We start from the raw sequence: 14,995 nt of genomic DNA, 5'->3' as shown, positions 1-14,995 counted from the left end.
CATAAAAAAAAACTTGCAAAAATCACTTCATGTGAATATAGCCTTAATCTCCAGAAACACTGGTACACAGACTGAGGCCCACTCAAAATGTGGCGCACACTTTACGCCATATTCCGCGACTCGTTGTGTTCTCATTTTTCAGGATCTATGGCTCAGTGATGGCTTATTTTTTTGCGTCTCGAGCTGACGTTTTTAATGGTACCATTTTTGCGCAGATGCTAGGTTTTGATCGCCTGTTATTGCATTTTGCGCAAAATTTGTGCGACCAAAAAACGTAATTTTGGTGTTTTGAATTTTTTTTACCGCTACACCGTTTACTGATCAGATTAATTGATTTTATATTTTGATAGATCGGGCGTTTCTGAATGTGGCGATACCAAATGTGTGTATATTTTTTTTATTTTTTTAACCCTTTAATTTGCAATCGGGTGAAAGGGAATGGTTTGCACTTTTAGGGTTTTTTTTTGTTCATTTTTTTTTAAAACTTCTTTTTTTTTTTTATATATATTTTACTAGTCCCCCTAGGGGTTATATGGATCAACAATCCGATCGCTCTCCCACATCTGATGATTACAGCTATACAGCTATCACAGCAGATACGCTCATTTTCTGCTTCACTCGGCTCCGTGACGAGTAAAACCGAGAGTAATTCATGTCAGCTACAGGAGTCATCACATGACCCTGTGCTACCATGACAACCACCGGACGTCACATGATCACGTCACGTGACTTCCGGTATCGGCCGGTAAGTAAATATTTACCGCCGATGTCGTTGTAATGGCGCTGTCACATATTGACAGCGCCATTTAAGGGGTTAAACGGCACGAGCAGATAACGATTTTTCTTGTGCCTAGCAGGCACACATCTCAGCTGTGAAAATCAGCTGAGATGTGCGCCGATCGCTGCATGCTGCCGGCAGCAGACTGCAGGCAGTAATACTATGACCGCTAGGACGTAATATTACTGCCCGCGGTTAAGGTTATAAGATTATAAGCTAACAATCACTTCTCTATACTCCTATTTCTAGACTTGTCCTCAGCCTTTGATACTGTCGACCACTCCCTCCTATTACAGATCCTCTCTTCCCTTGGTGTTAGAGACCTCGCCCTCTCTTGGATCTCTTCATACCTTTCCAGCCACACATTTACTGTCTTCCATTCCCGCAGAACCTCTTCATCCCGTCCTCTCTCTGTTGGCGTCCCTCAAGGCTCTTTCCTGAGACCCTTACTTTTTTCTATCTATACATTTAGACTGGGACAACTCATAAACTCCCATGGTTTTACGCTGACTTATACGCTGACGACACTCCTCTACCTCTCTGGCCCAGATGTCTCATCTCTGCTGTCCAGAATCCCAGAGTGCCTATCTGCTATATCCTCCTTCTCCTCTCGCTTCCTAAAGCTCAAGGTGGCCAAAACTGAACTAATCCTCTTTCCTCCAATTCACCTACACTCTGCCTGATCTATCTATTACAATAAATAACACCATGCTCTCCCCAGTACCCAAAGTTTGGTGCCTCGGGGTGACCCTCGACTCTGCCTTATCCTTCATATCACACATCCAATCCCTCACCACCTCCTGCCGTCTTCCACTTAAAAATATTTCCAGAATCCGTCCTTTCCTCAATTCTCAATCTACAAAAATGCTAGTGCATGCCCTAATAATCTCCGGCCTCAATTACTGCAATATCCTCCTCTGTGGTCTCCCTGCTAACACGCTCGCCCCTCTCCAGTCCATCTTTAATTATGCTGCTCGACTGATCCACCTCTCTCCTCAATACCACCCCACTGCTCCTCTCTGCAAATCCCTCCATTGGCTCTCCATCTTCCACCGTATCCAATTCAAACTACTGACACTGACCTACAAAGCCATCCATAATCTGTCTCCTCCGTATATCTCTGAACTAATCTCTCGCTACACTCCAAAACGTAACCTCCGGTACTACCAAGATCTTCTCTCATTCGCTCCTCATACAACCGCCTCCAAGACTTCTCCTGAACATCCCCAGTCTTCTGGAATTCACTGCCTTAACACATCAGACTATCTGCTTCACTTGCAAGCTTCAAATGGAACTTGAAAACTCATCCGTTCAGAAATGCCTATAATCATCAATGACCTCGCTGCCGCCTCGCCACGGTGCTGGAGCTGCCGCCTCGCCACGGTGCTGGAGCTGCCGCCTCGCCACGGTGCTGGAGCTGCCTCCTCGCCACGGTGCGGAGCTGCCGCCCAACCTACGCCCCACCTACTGTCTCCTCCCCAAAATCCTATAGAATGTAAGCCCGCAAGGGCAGGGCCCTCTTCCCTCTGTACTAGTCTGTCTACTGTAACTTGTATGTGTATGTATTCTGTATGCAACCCCTTCTCATGTACAGCACCATGGAATTAATAGTCCTCTATAAATAAATATTATTAATAATAATAATTCACATGCAGCGATATTTTTTTTTTTTTTTTTTTTTTCCGTTTTTTTTTTTTTGCCCACATTTACTTAGCAAAACTGGCATAAAGTTTTAAATGATGTTCAACAAAATTGTGCTAAAATGCGCGTCTTTTCTGGTCACATTGATTACAAGAGTGGATGTGGTCTCCACGGAGATGAAGTCTTAAGGCCGCTTTACACGCTGCGATATCTGTACCGATATCGCTAGCGTAGGCACCCGCCCCCATCTGTTGTGCGACACGGGCAAATCGCTGCCCGTGCCTCACAACATCACCCAGACCCGTCGCACTACTTACCTGTCTGGCGACGTCGCTGTGACCGGCAAACCGCCTCCTTTCTGAGGGGGCGGTTCGTTCAGCGTCACAGCGACGTCACAGCTGCGTCACTAAACCCCCGCCCAATAGAAGCGGAGGGGCGGAGATGAGCGGGACGTAACATCCCGTCCACCTCCTTCCTTCCTCACAGTGGCCGGGAGGCAGGTAAGGAGAGGTTCCTCGTTCCTGCGGTGTCACACGGAGCGATGTGTGCTGCCGCCGGAACGAGGAACAACCTCGTTACTGCTGCAGTAACGATTTTTGAGAATGGACCCCCATGTCACCGATGAGCGATTTTGCACGTTTTTTGCAACGATGCAAAATCTCTCATAGGTGTCACACGCAACGGCATCGCTACAGCGGCCGGATGTGCGTCACAAATTCCGTGACCCCAACGAGTTCGCATTAGCGATGTCGCAGCGTGTAAAGCGTGTATCCCAGCTGAGTATTCTCATAGATATGAGCAAATGAACTCTGCCCTAAACTTCCTATTCATAAAACATGTCAGATTTTACAATGTAGCAGGCGGGTGTGATGTCACCAGTGTGGAGTGTTTGCTAAATGAAAGCTGACTAATGGGAATAATTGTCTGTTTAATGGGCAGCCTTTGACCCTTTAGGAACAAAAAGTTCTGGAGGTCAACGACTCCTTTTGTGATAATTAGTTCTTCCTTACCAGATGTATGGTTTTTCATTCATAGTTTTTATTTTTAACTCTTCTCCGTTGAGCTCAATTATTGGTTGAAAAGTTGTGAACGTGACGCCCGCTCTTCCGGCAATAACAGACCCTGGGAGCAACGGCCAGGACAACGCGCGACCGGTGTACAGGGAATAAAGAGCAGGTTATTTAAAACTTGCTGCAGTCGGGGAACAGGGGTATTCTGGAACCACAAAACCCCTTTAACAATTGCAGGCCAATTCAAAAACTAATGGTAAGTCATAAGGTTTTCTATTCTTATTTCCAACATTTAATGGGAATCTGTCCACAGATTATTGCCACCTAAGCTCCTCTTTTAATGATGAGCGAGTTTCGAAATACTTGGATTCGCGATACTTGTAACGAGTACTGTCTAATTACTCGCGTATGCATTCTGAATAGTGTGTGCAATGCAAGTCAATGGGGAATACTCGCAATGTAACGAGTAATCCGAATACCGCACTATTTGTGCGAGTGGCTAATAGGTTACTCATTACATTGTGACTTTTTCCCCATTGACTTGCATTGCACACACTATTCGGAATGTATACGCGAGTATTAGACCGTATTCATTACGAGTATCATGAATCCAAGAATTTCGAAGCGCTCCTCATTAGTCCTCTTCAGTCGTGCATACAACACATGTGAAAAACTGATCCCGGTGTCATCAGTGTTTTCCATCAGTGTGCCATCCATTTTTTTCAAACATGGATAAAGAATAACTAAGGCTAGTTTCGCACATCTGGCATTTCGCCGGTTTGCCAGATCAGTCACACTCCTGTACAGTGTAATACAGTACAATGGCATCGTGGCAAGCTCTGGTCACATGCTGTTATGTGACCGGGGCATGTGATCGGAGCTTGCCGCGATGCCATTGTACAGTATTAGCACTACTTGGGTGTGACGGATCCGGCAATACGGCAAAATGCCAGATGTGTGAAACTAGCCAAAGCTTCTCCTATACTTTGCAATGTTTAAACATGTACAGCATACAGATGGTACATTGATGTCATTCGTGTGCTGTACATGGTTTTTCACAGACCCATAGACTTGTATTGACCCTTGTCATCCGAGCTGCTGGAAAAAAACGGACATGTCTGTGTGCAGTTCACACACGGTCCATGTGGAAACACGAACGTGTGAAGATCACCATAGGTTATAATGGGTACATGCGGTGCCTATGAAAAAACGGACACGTATACGTGAAGGGGTCTAAACCCAATGCATTAGTCTTTTGAAAAAATGTACCTTTTGGGCATGTAAGCACCCATGTTTTTCAACGATTTTACAACTAACCCCCGCCCCCCCTCCCCCCCAAAAAAAGAGAAAAAAAGACTCCGGGGAGGAGGAACACTTTCTGAAGGATCTTGACCTCATGAAGGTGTGCCCATACCCTTACCCTGCAGTGTCCGGTGGTCTGTCTAGACTCCAGGGCTAATTGTGCCTCAGATCCTCTAATCATGCCTTCCTGAGAGGGACTGACAGCACGGCTGTCTTGCCATACCATGTATTATGTGCAGGCTGTCAGTCATTCCCCAGGAGCCCAGACTATGAAATCTGTGGCACGGCTAGTTCTGGGATATACTTGCCTCATTAGCCTGTATGATGCTGCATGGGAAAGGTGCATTTTTTTTTTTATTTATTTATTTAAGATTACAGCATTATTAAGCCCCATGAAATGCAAAGACCTCTCCGTGTATACTACTGCACTAGCGGTTGAGAACAGTAAGGGAAATGGGCAGGTCCCCTTTAAAATCCTAGTCTGTCATTTTATATTTGTCCCTCAGTCACACGTGTTCTTCATTGAGTGAGAGGAATACAATGCCAGCAGCAGCTTATCTCTTATGAAAAGAAAGGATCTGACATGTTACATCCAACATGTTTGATTTATTTTTCCCCCTGACATCTGCAGTGGGAGGTGGAGAGGGGTCACCCACTTTTATATATTAGATGCTTGGAGAGACAGGGGCTATATTTGTCAATGCCATAGATGTTCTTCATAGATGAAAAAAGAAAGCCTGCGGAGACACCATCACATGTTTCTCAACGCTGGCAGGAAACTAGTCAGGTCTTTCACCGGGAAGGGACAACCACGGGAAGGGCAGTCACCAATCAAGGAGACCACCTATGCCAAACATGGTATCCATCCACAGACAGCTGTTTCAGGGTATTTGCCCCTCATCAGTGTGGAGTAGGAAACTGGCTAGTGGGAGCAATGCCTAGTAGAAGACTACATAAGCAAGGATGGTTGACCTTAGGGAGATCAACATCCAACACTGCGGAGACACCATCACGTGTTTCTCAACGCAGTGATTCTAGAGCAAATACCCGAAACGGCTGTCTGTGGATGGATACCATGTTTGGCATAGGTGGTTTCCTTGACTGGAGACTGCCCTTCCCGTGGTTGTTCCTTCCCGGTGAAAGACCTGGCTAGTTTCCTGCCAGGGTTGAGAAACATGTGATGGTGTCTCTGCAGGCTTTCTTGTTTTCAATATTTCCCAGGCGGCATTGCTCTAGAATCACTGCGTTGAGAAACACGTGATGGTGTCCCCGCGCTGTTGGATGTTGATCTCCCTAAGGTCAACCATCCTTGCTTAGTTATTCATAGATGGACCCCCAGCACAAGTGCTACATTGAGCGCCCCCTCCCATCCGTATTCTTGTCACTGAAGGAGAACAGGGGACCCCCTTTCTGGATACTGGTTGGGTTCCAGCTGTTGCACCTACCATGATCTAAAGGTTATCTCCTGCCCAATAGATGGGTGATAACTTGTTTGAATCCAGATACCCCATAAAAACCTAGAGTCTGGTCATTAAGGGGTTAATATAATAATTGTACTTGTGTTGCTAATTATTTTCTGTTTAATGGAAGAAGATGCCGTTCTTAGACTATGCAGATGGCAGGGCTGAGATAGATCACTCTTACATAATCTTGGGCGGCGGCTGATGAAGAGGTTACGAGGGTGTGGAGCCCTCGATCTTGTACTGTGTCCTAGTCTTTGCTGTGACACAACTCCTCCTTACCACACCACACAGTGTGTCTTTATTATGGACGTTCTGTTTTACAAGCCTGCCACAGCGTTAACAAGTAGTGGGATAGTGGGACGCCGTGTAAATCTGGAGCGTGTACCATGCTCTACACTGCTCTGCGCGGGGCACACAGACCCCTCTTTGTATTGCGAGACTTGGGCACCTGCTGTTTGGAGTTCTCAAAGTTTGCTGATGTAACAACAGGGTATTCTCCTTCTCCGAGTGCCTGTGTGCCACTATCCGCATGGCTGCACATTCTAGATGTGTACTCTATTACGATAATTATCATTTCTATGAATTCTCTAATTGGATGGTGCAACAGTTTATGCACATAAGACTTTAGTGAACCAACATAGTAGCGAAAAATGGTAAGGGGCACGTGACACAGAAGGTTTCGGCACTGCATCCTTTGTTTGGTCCTGGCCTCCTGAACAATATTCTTTAGTTCCTTAATCTCTTGCTACTTTCCTTAACATGCTAACTCTTCAGTTTGTTCTTACTTTTTTGGTGACTTTGATTTTTTTTTTTTTTTTTTTTTTACCTGCCTGCTTCATTTAAACATCCACAAGTGTTTCTAATATTGGCGGAAGACATAAGGTTTGGGAGCCTTGTTAAACCACTATATGGCCTTGGCCACTGTGCTACAGCTCCATGTCAGGGTGTAGTCAGTCTTCTTATACCCTAGCATGTAGTGCAACAATTCTTCAATTTATATATATATATATATATATATATATAATATATAAACATCCTCAGAGAATTCTGTGCCATGTTGAACAGTATGAGAGTGTACGAGTGATAACACCATATTTAACACATCGGCTCCCTTATCACACCCGAGACCATGTACCCCTAATGAGTCACATGACACAGGGGAAAGTAAATGGCTAATTGGCACAATTTTGGCCATTTTTACTTAGGGGTGTACTCACTTTTCTTGCTTGCTGTTTAAACATTAATGGCTGTGTGTGGAGTTATTTGGATAGCACCAGACTTACACTTATACAAGCTGTACACTGACTACTGTACATGGTATCAGTGTAATATCCTCAGTGTTGTCCCATGAAAAGATAGAATATTTACAAAAAAAGTGAGGGGTGTACTCAGTTTTGTGATATACTGTACATAGCCATCTTTAGAGCTGGCCATACACGTGGCATGTTGGTCAAACAGAACAACTTCTTTTCTACCTCCCATCACTTGCACTTTCCATTGAGTCTGATTTTGCCTTTTTCTCCTGACAGTTTTTAGAGGGGTCCAGCATACATCTTAGATTGTTTTCAAACATTTATCCTTTTCTTATGGCCTGTTTTAAAGGGAATCCTTCATCCTTCCTTTTTTACACATGGAATTATTGTTATAAGCACTTATTCAACAATAAAAAGGAATCTTTTTCATTTGTATAGGTATGTGCTAGTCATGATAAATGTAATATAGACGCCGTCTGCAGATCAGGAAGTGCACAGGGGCATGTCACTGCACTTTAAAGAAGCCATCCAAGTGCATTCACACGCCCCAGTGCACTTTCATTGCATGTGGTTTCTCATGACTGGAAAATCAGACCTTCACCCAAAAGGGATCATTTTTCTACTGGATTAAGCGCCTATACAGCCACAAAGCTACTTTCATGTGTCAAAATGATTTCACAGTTCCTATTAGTTGGCTATAATAAATTTTGGTCTTTTTCTGCCAAGGGTAATACATTTTAGATAATTGTTGACCAAATGCTCATTCCTGACCCTCTCCATAAACCTGTTCACCCAGGAGAATATATGGGGATCTGGCCACCTCCATGCGTATTAGAAAGTTGGAGGCTTCTTCTGACTTTTAAAGAGGTTGTCCCCTACTTTGACATTGACGGCCTATCCTTAGGGGTACTTTGCACACTACGATATCGCAGGTGCAATGTCTGTGGGGTCAAATCGAAAGTGACGCACATCTGGCGTCGCTGTCGATATCGTAGTGTGTAAATCCTTTATGATATGATTAACGAGCGCAAAAGCGTCGTAATCGTATCATCGGTGTAGTGTCCGACATTACTATAATGTAGCTGCAGCGACGGTACATCACTGTGTATGAAGCCGCAGGAGCGAGGAACATCTCCTACCTGCGTCACCGCGGCTCACGCCGGCTATGTGGAAGGACGGAGGTGGGCGGGATGTTTACGTCCCACTCATCTCCGCCCCTCCGCTTCTATTGGCCGCCTGCCGTGTGACGTCGCTGTGACGCCGCACGATCCGCTCCCTTAGTAAGGAGGCGGTTTGCTGGCCAGAGCGACGTCGCAGGGCAGGTGAGTAATGTTCGCTACGGCAGCAATCACAAGATATCGCTGCTGCGACGGGGGCGGGGACTATCGCGCTCGGCATCGCAAGCATCGGCTTGCGATGTCGTAGTGTGCAAAGTACCCCTTTAGGATAGGTCATCAATGTCTGATCAGCCGCGGTCCAACACCCCGCACCCCTGCTGATCAGCCGTTCTCGGTCCTAGCGGTGCCAGTAGCCATCCAGAAATACTCAGTTTCAGCGCTGCACCGTCTTTTGATAGCGGCAGTGGCCAGGTACTGCACATCCGCCTTCCATTCTAATCAATAGGAGGCAGATGTGCAGTACCTGGCTGCAGCCACTATCAGAAAACAGAGCCGTGCCGGAACTTGGCGTTTCTGGCTGCCTACTGTCGCAACCGAGAACAGTTGATTGGCGGGGGTGTGGGGTGTCAGACCCTAGCTGATCAGACATTTATGACCCATCCTAAGAATAGGCCACCAATGTCAAAGTAGTGCAACACGTCTTTAAGGTTGATAAGAGCCTTTATTGTGGTGTGTGGAAACAGTCATTGCGAATATGAAAAATTCTGCTATTACCCACCAAAAACAAGATATTTGCTTTGCGTAGGACAGAGTCAAGCGTGGGAAAGCTTCTTAAGGATTCTGTGACACAATTGCAGAGAATTTTGGTGGAGCAGCAGTTAGACAAGAAAGGGATTATCTAGGCCAGCTGACGAGACTTGTCATAATATTTAGGCCATAGATTCATTGACTGACTCTCTAGTTGTCGGTTTAGATACTCCTCCATCTACATAGGAAATATAGACAGACCATATGTATGCGTTCATCATTTCTCTGTAATTGCAGCCTCTGCGATCTTCTAGGGTCAGCTATTATCACAGTGTTCTATGCTTGCTTTGTATTTTTACATAAATTCTGTATTGGCCTTATCTCTGTATATAGTGGAGATGGGCAGCGTAGTTGCTCAGTGGTTGTCTCCATTGACTTGCAGTATTGTGCCTCTAGAGCTCAGATCCAACCAAGAGCAGTGTCATGTCGTGTGCATGTTCTCCATGTCTGTGCTGGATTCCTCCAGGTTTCAGGACTTTGACCTTTCTAGATGAGAATCAGAGGATCAGTCTACAGTTTCACGTGAAGTTTCCAGAGTTTGTCCCAAGTTCGTGAGCCTGTGATTGTCTTCTCCTGCTGGAGGACTCTGGCCTACTCCCAGACCTTGTTGTGTAGGCTGATGGCCCTAGTCTTGGTACCTGATGTTAACCCTTTTTAATAAGGCTTGGAAGGAACAGTTAGGTCTTGGAGACCAGCTATTCTCTTTATTCTTTCTTAGACAATTTGGCTTCTAGCCTGTTTTTTTTCCTTCCAGTTATACAGTGTGTGTACACAGGGATTACTCTTAGATATCCTGTTTGTTTGTTTTTTTATTCTAAAGCCCCCCCCCCCCACTCCGTCACATTTAATGACTTTCCAGCGATCCCGACAATGATATGACTTGATAAGGATCGCTGGTAAGTCGCTACCTGGTCGCCGGTGAGATGTCAAACAGCCAGATCTTCCCAACGATGCAGCAACGATACAGCGACCGTGGCAATCTGTATAACGATCTTAGTGGTCGTATGGCTGTACATGTCTGAGCTCTGAGTTGTCAACGAGGTTGTTGCTAAAGGGTCAAACACACCGATGCTTCCTGCCCAGCAGGACCTCGACGATCAAAAAAGGTCCAGGCCATTCTGACACGACCAGCGATCTCACAGTAGGGGGTCGCTGTTGCGTCCCAGAATCTGTGACTCCGCAGTGATCTCGCTATGTGTGAAGGCATTTCACCTTCAGGCATCAAGGACACTTGTGTACTTTTCTTTAGGATTTGTAAGCCCAAACCAAGAGGTGGATCCAAAATATTGAAGACATACTCCTTTTTCCATTAGACTTTTTCTTTGCTTTGGGGTTTCATAATGCATAATACTAATTAATTTTAACAAGTTTTTTTGTTTTTTCTATTCTTTTCTTAACAGTGTAACAGACTTGCTGACAATTAAAACCTTGTGAACTATATTTCATGAAATATTAAGTAGAAAAAAAATAATTTGTCCCAGAAGTGTTTTGTTCTGAAAAAGGCCAGTGACCCCATATCGTGTGACTGGAAATGTATGATACAATGTTGTGTTGGTTCATTTTAATTCCTGGCTGGTAAGTTATGTATTATGTAAACCAGAAAATTGCGGCATATACAGGGTGTTGTACTTTTTGAAGGCCAACACTATCAGTAGCTATTATAAACCTAAAAATGTAATACAGAGTGGTATTGTAAAAACCACGCCATAGCATTGTATAAATACAAAACTGTAGAGGTTTTTGGTTCTCTGATTTGTAATGAAATTAACAGTGTATTCTAATCCTTGCCTTTTATCGATCTGATGGCTGGTTTCCATATCATGTGTGTGGCCAGCTTTACAGATGAGCGCCTGAAACACCATGGCCCCGATGCATTAAGGCCAGCGATTTTACTTGCCAGTGTTGAAGAATAGTTGTGGTGCAGTCGGACGCTCCTGAGGCGCCTGCCAATATCAGGAAGGTCTGACATGTGGCGTGCGTTTCCATACATCACAATAGAAATCTTACTCCATTCCTCAAGAGGAGTAAGGCGGGCTTTGCACATTACGACATTGCAAGCCGATGCTGCGATGTCGAGTGCGATAGTCCCCCACCCCCATCGCAGGTACGATATCGTGTGATAGCTGGCGTAGCGAACATTATCGCTATGGCAGCTTCACATGCACTCACCTGCCCTGCGACCGTCGCTCTGGCCGGCGACCCGCCTCCTTCCTAAGGGGGCGGGTCGTGCGGCGTCATAACAACGTCACACGGCAGGCGGCCAATAGCGGCGGAGGGGCGGAGATGAGCAGGATGTAAACATCCCGCCCACCTCCTTCCTTCTCATTGCAGACGGGACGCAGGTAAGGAGATGTTCCTCGCTCCTGTGGCTTCACACACAGCGATGTGTGCTGCCGCAGGAACGAGGAACAACATCGTACCTGTCTCTGCGGCAGCATTATGGAAATGTCGGAGAATACACCGATGATACGATAAGAACGCTTTTGCGCTCGTTAATCGTATCATCTATGATTTACACACTACGATGTCGAAAGTGACGCCGGATGTGCGTCACTTTCGATTTGACCCCACCGACATCGCACGTGCGATGTTGCAACGTGCAAAGCCGCCCTAAGATTTTTGGTAGAAGTAACACCACGTTTCGGCATGAATTAGACCAGCTGTGCAGACTTCAAATCCCCCATACCCCCACACCACTCCCCCCCGTCGCCAGCGCCGCCGATTTTTGGTAGATCTGGGAGAAACGCCAAAGGTTGCAATATTTTTAAGATTTTTGCTGAATCTGGGCCAGTATGGTTTGCTTTTATTAAATGGGTGGTTCTGCAATTAAGATCATATTTATTGTACAGATCATATAGAAAACTGTTTGTTATTTGCTTTCTATAAGGGAAAAAAACCCATTAAAAATTAGACTTTTACATAGGATTGCATCACAGTGTCAAAAATATATACAAACATGCTTGTCCACTTAAAGGGAACCTGTCAGGTGCAATATGCATAAGAGCCATGAGCAGTTCTGGGTGCATATTGCTAATCCCTGCCTAACCGTCCCTGTATACACTAGCATAGATAAAGAGATGTTTAGAAAAAGTATTTCTAAAGATCTTATATGAGCGAGGGGACTTATATGCTAATGAGCGAGGGGACTAGTCCCCTGGGCGTTTGTTCCCATGGCTAGTCGACCCCATTAGCATGTTAGTACACCCCTGTGGGCATGCTATCATGCTAATGAATACGCAGCGTCACAGGATGATCTCACTCGCCTCTCCGCTGCCATCGCCGCTTGATGCTGGATTTCGGCTCAGTGCACATGACCCCGCAGTTTGTCATGCGCACTACTTCAGTGTGAAGCCAGGAGGCGTACACCCGGCTTCATAGTGCACATGACCCAAACTCTGGGGTCATGAGCACTGAGCCGAAATCCAGCATCAAGCGGCGATGGCAGCGGAGAGGTGAGTGAGGTCATCCTCTGACGCTGCACATTCATTAGCATGATAGACCGCCTGCAGGGACGTACTAACATGCTAATGGGGCGACAAGCAATGGAAGCAACGTCCTTGGGACTAGTCCCCTCGCTCATTAGCAAACAATATAAGATCTTTAGAAATGCTTTTTTTTAAAGATCTCTTAATCTATGCTAGTGTATACAGGGACGGTTGAGCAGGGATTAGCAATATACACCCAGAACTGCTTGTGGTTCTGGGTGTATAATGCACCTGATAGTTGACAGCCCCTTTAAAAGGGAACCTATTTGGATAACCCCTTCTCAATGTTCCCCCATAAAAGCAACAAAGCCTACACTCCCCTCCTGTGCCATCGTGGTTCCTGTGATGTCGGCACTCATGTTCCTGAGGGCCCATACGATATTATGACACTTGGGTCCCGCAACCAATCGGCGCCGCTTTCTCCTCCCCGCCTTCAGATCTTTAAGCAATTAACAGGAAGTGAGAGCTGCGGCAGCCATTCACCTATTAATTACCTAACCATATGAAGGAAGCCGGCACTGATTGTTTGCGGGGCTCTCGTGTCATAAGATCATGTGGGCCCAGGAGCACTGCAGGAGAGTATAGGCGTTTTTTTTTTTTTCCATGGGGGCGGACATGGGGTAATGTGAGGGGGTTGTCCATGTAGTTTGCAACCCCATTAATAAGATGCTTTCTTGTGGACACTTGCACACAGTCACTCCCCCAAACTCCCCACTCTGTTCACTGCAGAACAACCATTATTGCCAGTGAAGCAGCAGAGGCTCTGCAGTCGTATGGCTATGTAGACGTCTTCTGTAGGAAAGCAGTGAATATAACTTTAGCGTCCAGAGATGGAAGTACAGTACAAAAAAGAAAAAAATACTAGGCTGTTCCATAGTGTAGAACCCTAAGTGAAAGGATGTGTTAGACATCTGTGGGGATAAGGGGTCCTGTAGGTGGTACGCTGACCTGTATGAGATGCGCCCAACTCTGCTTCTACACCTTGAGATCGGGGAGTATCTGCTGCAGCTCTCCCCGTCTACACCGGTCAGCTGGAGGATAGGCTGCAGTGGAAGCAAAATCATTAAAAATATAAAAGAGCAGGAGTAACACAAGCGGCTATTAAAGGGATTCTCCAGGAATAATAAATAACTAAGGGTAGTGTCATCTAAATAAATTCCTCACTGCGATTAATTAGCAAATCACGCTTGTTTTGTCTAGGGAGGTAATTACCGTAATACAATAAAATGCCCACAGTATGGTTACATTGCTGGAAACCTTTCCTAGAATGTTAATAGGACAGGTGCCTGAGAGCATGTGCGGTAGAAAGCTCCGCTGCTGTGACCTGGAGATACCATGTGATACCGGCATCTCCGGGTCACAGCAGCTGCTCGGTACTCAGACAGCAGTGGACAGACGTCTGAACGCCTCCACAGATCTGTCTCCAGTATTTGGTCAGATTATAACACCTGGGAGACGTTAGATGGGCGACATCCTACTGCACGTGCTCACATACTCCTGAACTATGCAGTCCCGGAGACCCCCTTCTATCAGAATTTGGTATGAGAAAGATAAATTGTGGATGCATAGTAAATCCAAGCATAAATTGGCAAGACATAAGACAATCATGTACAAAAAATCAAATCTCTGCTATCTAACCATGTGTACAGAAACTAAGACTGGATGATAAGACCTGCCAAATGGAACATGGTCAGCACAAGTCCTAAAATACGATCATTTTACTCACGTCTCATGTCTTCACTGCAGTATACAGCAGAAAAAAAGTTAATATTGTCCAATACCATCTCTCATCAGTAAAAATAAGTTCTTGACAAGATAAATTATACACAGCCGTCAATATAATGTGCAAATTTCATATATTATCCATGTGATAATCCGTACAGCTCGCAACAGCCTGACTTGTTATGCCCCAGAAGAGGCCAGTACATTGGCGAAACATGAATGTGGCTGTTGTGAGCTGCATAGGTTACCACTAGTGACGAGTGAGCAGTTGGTCACTCGGACGGGCTCGACTCGTATAATGGGAGTCAATGGAAAACTTGGGCACTTTTACAGAAGATCTCATGGAAAAATGCTGGAGTTCCCCATTGACTTCCTTTATACTTGGCACACCAGTCGAGCCCGTCCGAGCGTCCGAC

General features: G+C 45.5%; 1 protein-coding gene across 5 annotated transcripts in view; it reads left to right on the top strand.

Annotated features, from left to right (window-relative positions):
• The window catches only part of USP54 (ubiquitin specific peptidase 54), a 183,206-nt gene that overhangs the window by 34,025 nt on the left and 134,186 nt on the right, over positions 1-14,995 (top strand). The window lies entirely within an intron of this gene.

This window comes from Anomaloglossus baeobatrachus, chromosome 5 (genome assembly GCF_048569485.1).
Source record: "Anomaloglossus baeobatrachus isolate aAnoBae1 chromosome 5, aAnoBae1.hap1, whole genome shotgun sequence".
Taxonomy (NCBI): domain Eukaryota; kingdom Metazoa; phylum Chordata; class Amphibia; order Anura; family Aromobatidae; genus Anomaloglossus; species Anomaloglossus baeobatrachus.
The sequence above is the reverse complement of the archived record's forward strand: the minus strand, read 5'-3'. Positions and strand labels throughout refer to the sequence as shown.